Genomic DNA, 12,617 nt, shown 5'->3' on the forward strand with positions numbered 1-12,617 from the left:
ATCAGAGTTCAAATAATTTGGTATCTTTCTTCTAGGGTCACAGTGGCATAAAACACATCTTCAAAGAGAAGCATTCCCTGGATAAGTTGCATTCATCGTAAAGCCAGAGATTCAAAGGGCTATTGACATGAAATTTAGGTCCCATAAAACTTCTTCCTTATCCTTTTTTTTTTCTTTTTAAATCCAGATCCTGCACAACCTTATTCTTAAAGTGCAGTTTGTGTAAGATTTTTCCTCCTAAAGGATCCAAGAATGTTTTGCTGAACTGTAGCCAATGAATCTTGCCATGTTAGGTGTGTTTTTCCCTGGGGTAGAGTGGAAAGCAACACTTTGTGAAGTTAAGGGCATGACAGAATGGTGGCTTCCTGGGTATTTAATCAGCACTTACATAAAATATTTTTTCTCAGTCTGGGCAATAGAGACCCCTTTTCTACAGAAAAATTTGAAAATTAGCCGAGCACGGTCGTGTGTGCCTGTAGTCCCAGCTACTTGGGAAGCTGAGGTGGGAAGATCACTCCGCCAGGAGGCGAAGGTTGCAGTGAGCTGAGATCAAACCACTGCACTCCAGCCTGGGTGACAAAGCGAGATGCTGTCTCAAAAAAAAAAAAAAAAAAAAAAAAAAAAAAAAAAAAAAATTCCTCCTTCATATGTGCTTATCCACGGCGACTGAATATAATTAAGCTTCATCCTTGGGAAAATGTAATTTAATGCAAGAGGATCCCTAGGTTGCTTTGCAATTTCTCAAGATAAGCATTGACAGCAAATAACGAGATGAATCTACCTTGTCTGTGAAACTTTTAAAGATTCCGTTCAGTTTCAGTGCCCAGTGAACCATGCCCAAAGGGAAAAGTCATCTTTCAGTCCGAGGTTTCTTTTTTCTTCTGAGAGCACTGTTTACGGATGCAGAAGCAACTGGCCTATATAAAATACTCCTCATCTTAAAGCAAATATTCTTGACCTGTCTTTATCATATAAAGTCGGCATCCCAGGGTAACACTGAACTTAACCAGATACCCAATAGTGCCTCTGTGTGTTTGTAATAGAGTTGACCCTTGAACAACGCAGAGATTAGGGGTGCCAACACCTGGCACAGTTGAAAATCTGCGTATAACTTTTGACTTCTCCAAACCAACTCCTGCGAACAAAGGCTATCTTGAATTTGGAGGAAAGAGACTTTATTTCAGTGAACAATTTGCAAATTGGGGAAATGCAGCATTTGGTGTAAAATGGAGGTACGTCCCAGAGAACAAAGGGAAGACTGGGGTGTTATTTTTTTATTTTTATTTTTTGAGACGGAGTTTCGCTTATTGCCCAGGCTGGAGTGCAATGGCACGATCTCGGCTCACCACAACCTCTGCCTCCCGGATTCAAGCGATTCTCCTGCCTCAACCTCCCGAGTAGCTGGGATTACAGGCATGCACCACCACGCCTGGCTAATTTTTGTATTTTTATTAGAAACGGGGTTTCTCCATGTTGGTCAGGCTGATCTCGAATTCCCCACCTCAGGTGATCTTCCCCGGGCAGCCTCCCAAAGTGCTGGGATTATAGGCGTGAGCCCCGCACGGGGCCCAAGACTGAGATTTTATAGCAAAAGTTCCTACCCAAGGTTCCCAATCAGGTCCTTTTATGCAAATGAAGAATTGAAACTTGCTCAGTTCCGATTGGTCAATACAATGGAGCCTTGATTGGTTGGCTCAGGTGAGCTCTGATAGTTCCAAAGATAAAAAGGTATGGGTTGTCAGGGAACTTAGAGTTTCTGTGTGATCCCAGTCAGCAAATGGCTGCTTGGCTCCATTTTAAATCCAGGGCCAATTAGCCACTTGGGATTCATCTGGAAGAATTGGCTCTTTCAGGTTCATGTTTTTCACACTATTAATAGCCTACTGTTGATTGGAACTCTTACCAATAAACAGTTGATTGATTGTATGTTATATGTATTATATACTATATTCTTACAATAAGGTAAGCTAGAGAAAAGAAAATGTTAATCATAATATATTTACTATTCAGTAAGTGGAAGCAGATCATCATAAAAGTCTTCATCCTCATCGCCTTCACATTGAATAGGCTGAGGAGGAAGAGGAAGAGTTGGTCTTACTGTCAAGTATGGCAGAGACGGAAGAAAATTCACATGTAAGTTGCCCCATGCAGTTCAAACCTGTGTTTTTTAAAGTGTCGGCTGTACTGCTAATGAGTTTACTCATTAATAATGCACCGCACACCACTTCTCAGTTGTATACCAATTAATAATACAAAATTCCGCAAATGTTGCAGTGGTAACTCTACAGTGTAGTACAAATGTCTAAGGTGCACCTTTGTTTAGAGAAAAATTTGTCTATCTTGTAAATTGGAGAGACTCCTTTTCTACATTTGCACTATGAAACAGGATTTATTTAAGCAGTGAATTCTATAATGTTAATTTAATTGGGTTAACAATTTCAAGAAAGCAAAAACTTAAAAGTTGCTGGAACAGAAAACTGGCTCACTACAAAATGAAACTGAGCTTTCAGGATTGGGTTATTCATGTTACTTCAGCTCTGTGTATCTGTAATTTTCTCAACTCCAACCTCTGTGTGCCCACTTCCTTTTCAGGTGAGAGACAGTTGCCTGTAGTTCTGGGCTGCATTCCACACACATCATCATCCAGAAAGGAAAAAACCACTTCCAGTTACCTTTCTTGAAAGGAAAAACTTCTCCTAAACCACAGGGTGTTTATTCTTGCGTCTCGTCAATATAACATTTGAGGTATACAAGATCCTTAATTTGTTCCTATGCCCTGGTTTTCTAAACCAATCACTGGCAAGAGAAATAGACTTGCCATGATGGGCTCTGACAAATTATGCAGTTTTACCGCTGCTTTTGCACAGTTATTACAAATGTTAATATAGCTAATAAAAGGGAAGATGATATGTTAGTAGTATGATGAAAATAATTTTGACCTCCTTGATTATCTAAGACAGTCTTGAACACTCCCAGAGGACTGTAAACTATGCTGTGAGGGTCACTGTTACAAGAATATGTCCATCTCATTTTCATTTTCAAATTTATTGACATAAAGTAACTCAGTATTTCTGTAATAGCTGTAGATAAGTCCCCTTTTTCATTCCTGATACTGCTTACTTTTGCCTTCTCTTGCCTTTTCAAAGAACCAGTTTTTGGTTATGTTGATCATTTTTGGTTTTGTTTGTTTTACTTTATTCATTTTTGCATTTATAATTATTCCTTCTGTTATTTAGTTATTTTTCTAGCTTCTCAAGATGGACACTCAGTTCTTTGGTTTTCAGCTTTTGTTCTTTTCTATTGTATACATTTTAAGGTTATAAATTTCTCTTTAAGCGTTGGCTTTAGCTGCATTAGACAAGTTTTGATATGTCTTTTTTAAAACTAATCAGTTCAACTATTATTTAATTTCCATTATGAATTCTTCTTTGACCATGGATTAATTAGACTCATGTTTGTTAGTTGCCAAATATCGGATGATTTTCTAGAGATTATTTTCTAGTTATTACTTAACTGTAGTCAGATAAACTGTATGATATTAATTCTTTGGAACTTGTTAGCCTTGCTTTTTGGGTCAGTATGTTGTCAATTTTAGTAAATGTTGCAATTGGCAATTGAGGAAAAATGCATGTTCTGCAATGATAGCCTTATATATTTTATATATATATATATATCAATTCTGTTTTGTTATGTTATTCAGATTCTGTATATTATAGACTTTTTGGGAAAAATTTATAGTTCTACATTTGTTACTCATCAATTTATGATTTATATATTTGAGACTATGTTATTAGATACGTATAAATTTGGAGGTTTTTTTTATAGAGTGTCGCCTTTAGTATGAAATGCTCTCTTCTTCTCTAGTAATACTTCTTGCCCTAAAGTTAGTTTGTCTGGTGTTAGTATAGCTATATCAGGTTTATATAGGATAGCTTTGTCATTTTACTTTCAACTTCTGTATGCTTTATATGTAAGGTATGCCTTTTTTGTTTGTTTTTTGAGTCGGAGTCTTGCTCTGTCACCCAGGCTGGAGTGCAGTGGCACAATCTCAGCTCACTGCAAGCTCCACCTCCCGGGTTCACGCCATTCTCCTGCCTCAGACTCCTGAGTAGCTGGGACTATAGGCACCTGCCACCATGCCCGGCTAATTTTTGGTATTTTTAGTAGAGATGGGCTTTCCCCATGTTAGCCAGGATGGTCTTGATCTCCTGACCTTGTGATCCACCTGTCTTGCCCTCCCAAAGTGCTCGATTATAGGCATGAGCCACCATGCCCAGTATAAACCACCATATAGTTAGGATTTTTAATCTTGTTGTCAACCTTTTTTTTTTTCTTTTCCTTGGCTCACTGCAATCTCTGCCTCCCATGTTCAAGCAGTTCTCCTGACTCAGTCTCCTGAGTAGCTGGGATTACAGGTGCGCACCACCACACCCAGCTAATTTTTGTATTTTTAGTAGAGACAGGGTTTCACCATGTTGGCCAGGCTGGTCTCGAACTCCTGACCCCAGGTGATCCACCTGCCTTGGCCTCCCAAAGTGCTGGGATTACAGGCATCAGCCACCATGCTGGCCAATCTTTGTCTTTTAAATGGAGTATTTAGTCCATTTATATTTAAGATAATTATTGTTATTTTTAGCTTAAATTTACCATCTTACTGTATCCTGTTTGTCCCATTTTTGTGTGCATATCTCTCATCACATTTTGGAATAAATCATTTGCTTTAGTATGTCCCTCCCTTTGCATATTACTTGTACATATTTTTACTGTTCTTTTAGTGGTTATCAAAATTACAACTTGTCTACTGAGTACTTTAACACTTCCTGAACTATGTAAGAGCCTTTGAACCTTTAACTCCATTACTCCCTTTCCATCTTTTGTACTGTTCTGTCATGCATTTGTAACTTTGTATATTTTAAACTTTAAATATATTATTTAATATATATTTATATTTGCCCACATATTTATTTATTTGTTATTTATTTTTTTGAGACAGAGTTTTGCTCATGTTACTGTTGTCCAGGCTGGAGTGCAGTGGCACGATCTCAGCTCAGTGCAACCTCCACCTCCTGGATTCAAGTGATTCACCTGCCTCAGCCTCCCGAGTAGCTGGGATTACAAGCACACCACCAGACCCGGGTAAATTTTGTATTTTTAGTAGAGTCGGGGTTTCACCATGTTGGCCAGGCTGGTCTTGAACTCCTGACCTCAGGTGTTCTGCCCGCCTCAGTCTCCCAAAGTGCTGGGATTACAGGCATGAGCCACTGCGCCCAGCCTATTCTTCTCACTGCTATTTAACCCTTTCTGTATCTTTGTGGTTTCTTTGGAATTATATTTCTTCTACATGAAGAACTCCCTTTACCATTTCTTGGTCTGCTGGTGACAAATTCCTTGTGTTTTTCTTTTTCTTACTGTGGAAATGTCTTTTTGTTTTCATTTTTGAAGGTTTTTGTGAGATACAGAGATTTGGCTTGGTAGTTATTTTCTTTCTGCAGTTCAAAGGAATCATTCCATTGTCTTCTACCTTTCATGGTTTTTTTAGTCTTGTTGCTCCTTTAAGGGCAATGTATTTTTAATCCACCAATTATTTTCGTCTTTGATTTTTAATAGCTTTCCATATAGTGCCTATGTGTAGTTTTCTTTGTATTTATCTTGCCAAAGTGTTTTTTTATTATCTCTTGAATCTTGGCCATTATCTCTTCAAATATTCCTTCTGCCATATTATTTTTCTCTCCTCCTCTCACACCACATTTAAACACGTATATTACACCTTTTAACCATGTCCCTTATCTCATGTTGTTTTCTGAATTTCCTATCTTTTGTCTTTCCATATTTAGTTTAAATATTTTATTCTACATATCCTCCAGTTTTTATTTTTCTTTCATCATCTATATCTAATATTCTGCTAAACTGATCTATTGAGTTCTTAATTTTAATTTGTGTATTTTTCAGTTCCAGAATTTGCATTTGATTCTTTAGTATATTTTCAGTTACCTGCTGATATTCTTGCTCCCTATTTAATTTATTAAACATATTAACTACAGTTAAAGCTCGTATATGATAATTCCAACATCTGGGTCTCCTGTAATTCTGTTTCTGTTGTCTGTTTTTTTTTTTTTTTCTCTTGGTTCTGTTTTGTCTTTTGTTTGCCTGTGTATTTCTGATTAAATGCCAGACACTGTATATGAAAATCTGTACGTAATTGAGGCTGTAGATGTTATAATCTTCCTCAAGATTATCTACTTTTACTTCTGGCAAACAAACCTGACATACAAACCTGACAGTTCTGTTACAACACCAAATACCGCTCTTCTCTCTCTGGGCTTCCCTTCTTTCTGGGTTCTTGACCCCTAAAGTGTTAGTTACCGTGGTAGCACTAAAATGCCTTCAAGTATATTTTTATGCTTTGTACAGCTTTCCTCATTATTTTTGATTGAAGCGTTGATCTGAAACAAGCTAACCTCTTGTCAAGTCTTTTCTCGATGTCAATTGGCATCCTCACCCATCTATTATAACATCTAATTACTTAAGCTTTGACTTGCCTTTGCCTTGACTTTAATTACTATATTCTTTTATTTCAGGTTCAGCCATGCCTCAGTTGCTAGCTAGCCTACAGATTGTACCCAGCCACTATTGGAGGGTTAGAGTAGTGAGAGTAGTGCACAGGGTTTTGTAGTACAAACCAATCCACTAGAATAATAGGAGCTGAGGGAAAACAAGATCAGTGGCCTCAGAAGTGGGCGTGGGCATGGCGGCTATCTGAAGTTTGTGTCCCATCCAGTCCAAAATGTATCATAGAGGTAGGCCAGACACCTCAGGTAAAGCAGAGATGTCTAGACCAGTGAGACATACACAAGATCTGACCAACATTTTGTACTCTTGCAGGCTCTGGTTAGATGACAGAGTCACATTACTTGGGATTTTGAAATCAGTGTTTTTTGTTACAGTACAGTGAGTTTTTTCCTGTTCACTTGTCTAGGCAGTGACTTTCCTGGCCTAAGGTCTTCTTTTTTTCTTTTTCTTTTTTTTTTTTTTTGAGACGGAGTCTGGCTCTGTCACCCAGGCTGGAGTGCAGTGGCCAGATCTCAGCTCACTGCAAGCTCCGCCTCCCGGGTTCACGCCATTCTCCTGCCTCAGCCTCCCAAGTAGCTGGGACTACAGGCGCCCGCCACCTCGCCCAGCTAGTTTTTTGTATTTTTTTTTTTTAGTAGAGACGGGGTTTCACCACGTTAGCCAGGATGGTCTCGATCTCCTGACCTCGTGATCCGCCTGTCTCGGCCTCCCAAAGTGCTGGGATTACAGGCTTGAGCCACCATGCCCGGCCCCTTTTTTTTTTTTTTTTTTTTTTTGAGATGGAGTCTATCTTGGCTCACTGCAACCTCCACCTCCCAGGCTCAAGCAATTCTTCTGCCTCAGCCTCCTGAGTGGTTGGGATTACAGGTGCGTGCCACTACGCCTGGCAATTGTTTTTGTATTTTTAGTAGAGACAGGGTTTTCACTGTGTTAGCCAGGATGGTCTCGATCTCCTGACCTCATGATCCACCCAGCTCAGCCTCCCAAAGTGCTGGGATTACGGGCATGAGCCACCAGGCCCAGCCTAGCCTAAGGTCTTATTGACTCTCCTCCATTTCAGACAGGACCCCCTGGGGAGTTACAGCTGCAGCAATAGCAGAGACAGGATTTAGCCAATGCAGGGTGCTTTTCCAGCCCTAGCTTAACCTTTCCATTCATTCTAAATGAAATAAAATCTCCACAGGTAACCAAAGGACTGAAATAGGTTTCAGGTAAGAAGGGAGTGAAATTTGTGTTTTTCCTGAGCTTGGTGGGATGAGTGTTTGGAAAAGTTAAATGGTTTAACTACTGAAAACTACCCAATCCACAGGCATATGATTCATTTTGTGTGACCTTAGACTTTTTCTTGGAAGATTTGGGGCCAGAAAATAGAAAGCCAAAAATAACTTCACTGGGGTCAAATATTTTCCTTTCTGGAAACCAGAAAAATACTCAGTTCTGTAAGTTCCAACATGTTCCTCATTAACATTGCTGTTTCTCTATAGTCACCCCCTTGAAATTCAGGTCACAAAGGCAACCTACAGGTAGTGTGGGTCATGGATGAGAGGGCCAACGGAAAAAATGATGGCAGCCAGGCACAGTGGCTCACGTCTGTAATCCCAGCACTTTGGGAGGCCAAGGCAGGCAGATCACTAGAAGTCGGGAGTTCAACACTAGCCTGACCAACATGATGAAACCCAATCTCAACTAAAAATACAAAAATTAGCCAGGCATGGTGGCACAAGCCTGTAATCCCAGCTATTTGGAAGGCTGAGGCAGGAAAATCGCTTGAACCTGGGAGGCGGAGGTTGCAGTGAGCTGAGATTGTGCCATTGCACTCCAGCCTAGGTGGCAAAAGCAAAACTCCATCTCAAAAAAAAAGAAAAGAAAAAAGAGAAGGGTGGTTCCAAGATGGCCGAATAGGAACAGCTCCAGGCTACAGCTCCCAGCGTGAGCGACACAGAACACACGTGATTTCTGCATTTCCAACTGAGGTACCAGGTTCATATCACTGGGGCATGTCGGACATTGGGTGCAGGACAGTGGGAGCAGCCCACCAAGCGAGAGCTGAAGCAGGGTGAGGCATCGCCTCACCTGGGAAGCACAAGGGGTAAGGGAATTCCCTTTACTAACCAAGGGAAACTGTGACACACAGCACCTGAAAAATTGGGTCACTCCCACCCTAATACTGTGCTTTTCCATGGGTCTTAGCAAACAGCACAGCAGGAGATTATATCCTGCGCCTAGCTCGGAGGGTCCCACGCCTACGGAGCCTCCCTCATTGCTAGCACAGCAGTCTGAGATCTAACTGCAAGGCGGCAGCGAGGCTGGGGGAGGGGCACCCACCATTGCTGAGACTTGAGTAGGTAAACAAAGCAGCCCGGAAGCTCGAACTGGGTGGAGCCCACCGCAGCTCAAGGAGGCTGCCTGCCTCTGTAGACTCCACCTCTGGGGACAGGGCATAGCCAAACAAAAGGCAGCAGAAGACTCTGCAGATTTAAATGTTCCTGACAGCTTTGAAGAGAGTAGTGGTTCTCCCAACATGGAGTTTGAGATCTGAGAATGGACAGACTGCCTCCTCAAGTGGGTCCCTGACCCCCGAGTAGCCTAACCGGGAGGCACCCCCCAGTAGGGGCAGACTGACACCTCACATGGCCGAGTACCCCTCTGAGACGAAGCTTCCAGAGAAAAGATCAGGCAGCAGCATTTGCTGTTTAGCAGTATTCACTCTTCTGCAGCCTCCGCTGCTGATACCTAGGCAAACAGGGTCTGGAGGGACCTCCAGCAAACTCCAACAGACCTGCAGCTGAAGGTCCTGACTGTTAGAAGGAAAACTAACAAACAGAAAGAACATCCACACCAAAACCCCATCTGTACGTCACCATCATCAAAGACCAAAGGTAGATAAAACCACAAAGGTGGGGGAAAAACAGAGTAGAAAAGTTGAAAATTCTAAAAATCAGAGCACCTCTCCCCCTCCAAAGGAACACAACTCCTTGCCAGCGACAGAACAAAGCTGGATGGAGAATGACTTTGACGGGTTGAGAGAAGAAGGCTTCAGACGATCAAACTTCTCCAAGCTAAAGGAGGAAGTTCGAACCCATCGCAAAGAAGCTAAAAACCTTGAAAAAAGATTAGACGAATGGCTAACTAGAAAAACCAATCTAGAGAAGTCCTTAAATAACCTGATAGAGCTGAAAACCATGGCACGAGAACTACGCGACAGATGCACAAGATTCAGTAACCAATTTGATCAACTGGAAGAAAGGGTATCAGTGATTGAAGATCAAATGAGTGAAATGAAGTGAGAAGAGAAGTTTAGAGAAAAAAGAGTAAAAAGAAATGAACAAAGCCTCCAAGAAATATGGGACTATGTGAAAAGACCAAATCTACATCTGATTGGTGTACCTGAAGGTGACGGGGAGAATGTAACCAAGTTGGAAAACACTCTGCAGGATATTATCCAGGAGAACATCCCCAACCTAGCAAGGCAGGCCAACATTCAAATTCAGGAAATACACAGAACGCCACAAAGATACTCCTCGAGAAGAGCAACTCCAAGACACATAATTGTCAGATTCACCAAAGTTGAAATGAAGGAAAAAATGTTAAGGGCAGCCAGAGAGAAAGGTCAGATTACCTACAAAGGGAAGCCCATCCGACTAACAGCGGATCTCTCAGCAGAAACTCTACAAGCCAGAAGAGAGTCGGGGCCATATTCAACATTCTTAAAGAAAAGAATTTTCAACCCGGAGTTGCATATCCAGCCAAACTAAGTTTCATAAGTGAAGAAGAAATAAAATCCTTTACAGACAAGCTAATGCTGAAAGATTTTGTCACCACTAGGCCTGCCCTACAAGAGCTCCTGAAGGAAGCACTAAACATGGAAAAGAACAACCAGTACCAGCCACTGCAAAAACATGCCAAAATGTAAAGACCACCGATGCTAGGAAGAAACTGCATCAATGAGCAAAATAACCAGCTAGCATCATAATGACAGGATCAAGTTCACACATAACAATATTAACCTTAAATGTAAATGGGCTAAATGCTCCAACTAAAAGACACAGACTGGCAAGTTGGATAGAGTCAAGACCCATCAGTGTGCTGTATTCAGGATATCCATCTCATGTGCAGAGACACAAATAGGCTCAAAATAAAGGGATGGAGGAAGATCTCCCAAGCAAATGGAAAACAAATAAAAAAAGGAGAGGTTGCAATCCTAGTCTCTGATAAAGCAGACTTCAAACCAACAAAGATCAAAAGAGACAAAGAAGGACATTGCATAATGGTAAGGGGATCAATTCAACAAGAAGAGCTAACTATCCTAAATATATATGCACCTAATACAGGAGCACCCAGATTCATAAAGCAAGTCCTTAGAGACTTACAAGAGACTTAGACTCTCACACAATAATAATGGGAGACTTTAACACCCCACCGTCAACATTAGACAGATCAATGAGACAGAAAGTTAACAAAGATATCCAGGAATTGAACTTAGCTCGGCACCAAGCAGACCTAATAGACATCTACAGAACTCTCCACCCCAAATCAACAGCATATACTTTGTTCTCAGCACCACATCGCACTTCTTCCAAAATTGACCACATAATTGGAAGTAAAGCACTCCTCAGCAAATGTGAAAGAACAGAAATTATAACAAACTGTCTCTCAGACCACAGTGCAATCAAACTAGAACTCAGGATTAAGAAACTCACACAAAACCACTCAACTACATGGAAACTGAACAACCTGCTCCTGAATGACTACTGGGTAAATAACGAAATGAAGGCAGAAATAAAGATGTTCTTTGAAACCACTGAGAACAAAGATACAACATACCAGAATCTCTGGGACACATTTAAAGCAGTGTGTAGAGAGAAATTTATAGCACTAAATGTCCACAAGAGAAAGCAGGGAAGGTCTAAAATTGACACCCTAACATCACAATTAAAAGAACTAGAGAAGCAAGAGCAAACACATTCCAAAGCTAGCAGAAGGCAAGAAATAATTAAGATCAGAACAGAACTGAAGGAGATAGAGACACAAAAAACCCTTCAAAAAATCAATGAATCCAGGAGCTGGTTTTTTTTAAAAAGATCAACAAAATTGTTAGACCGCTAGCAAGACTAATAAAGAAGAAAAGAGAGAAGAATCAAATAGACGCAATAAAAAATGATAAAGGGGATATCACCACTAACCCCACAGAAATACAAACTACCATCAGAGAATACTCTAAACACCCCTATGCAAATAAACTAGAAAACCTAGAGGTAATGGATGAATTCCCGGACACATACACCCTCCCAAGACTAAACCGGGAAGAAGCTGAATCCTGGAATAGACCAATAACAGGCTCTGAAATTGAGGCAATAATTAATACCCTACCAACCAAAAAAAGTCCAGGACCAGACGGATTCACAGCCGAATTCTACCAGAGGTACAAAGAGGAGCTGGTACCATTCCTTCTGAAACTATTCCAATCAATAGAAAAAGAGACAATCCTCCCTGACTCATTTTATGAGGCCAACATCATCCTGATACCAAAGCCTGGCAGAGACACAACAAAAAAAGAGAATTTTAGACCAATATCCCTGATGAACATCGATGCAAAAATCCTCAATAAAATACTGGCAAACCAAATCCAGCAGCACATGAAAAAGCTTATCCGCCATGATCAAGTGGGCTTCATCCCTGGGATGCAAGGCTGGTTCAACATATGCAAATCAATAAACGTAATCCAGCATATAAACAGAACCAAAGACAAAAACCACATGATTATCTCAATAGATGCAGAAAAGGGCTTTGACAAAATTCAACAGCCCTTCATTCTAAAAACTCTCAATAAATTTGGTATTGATGGAATATATCTCAAAATAATAAGAGCTATTTATGACAAACCCACAGCCAATATTGTACTGAATGGGCAAAAACTGGAAGCATTCCCTTTGAAAACTGGCACAAGACAAGGATGCCCTCTCTCACCACTCCTATTCAACGTAGTGTTGGAAGTTCTGGCTAGGGCAATCAGGCAGGAGAAAGAAATAAAGGTAATCAGTTAGGAA

At 40.7% G+C, this 12,617-nt stretch overlaps 1 long non-coding RNA gene across 1 annotated transcript; it reads left to right on the plus strand.

Annotated features, from left to right (window-relative positions):
- The first annotated feature begins 7,322 nt into the window (after window positions 1-7,322).
- LOC144330358 (uncharacterized) lies at window positions 7,323-11,502 on the plus strand. The gene is made up of 2 exons (XR_013396427.1): window positions 7,323-7,543; window positions 8,173-11,502. It is a non-coding gene; the product is annotated as an uncharacterized LOC144330358 (long non-coding RNA).
- The last annotated feature ends 1,115 nt before the right edge of the window (window positions 11,503-12,617 follow it).

The sequence above is a fragment of the Macaca mulatta genome, chromosome 7 (assembly GCF_049350105.2).
Source record: "Macaca mulatta isolate MMU2019108-1 chromosome 7, T2T-MMU8v2.0, whole genome shotgun sequence".
NCBI classification, from domain to species: Eukaryota; Metazoa; Chordata; class Mammalia; order Primates; family Cercopithecidae; genus Macaca; species Macaca mulatta.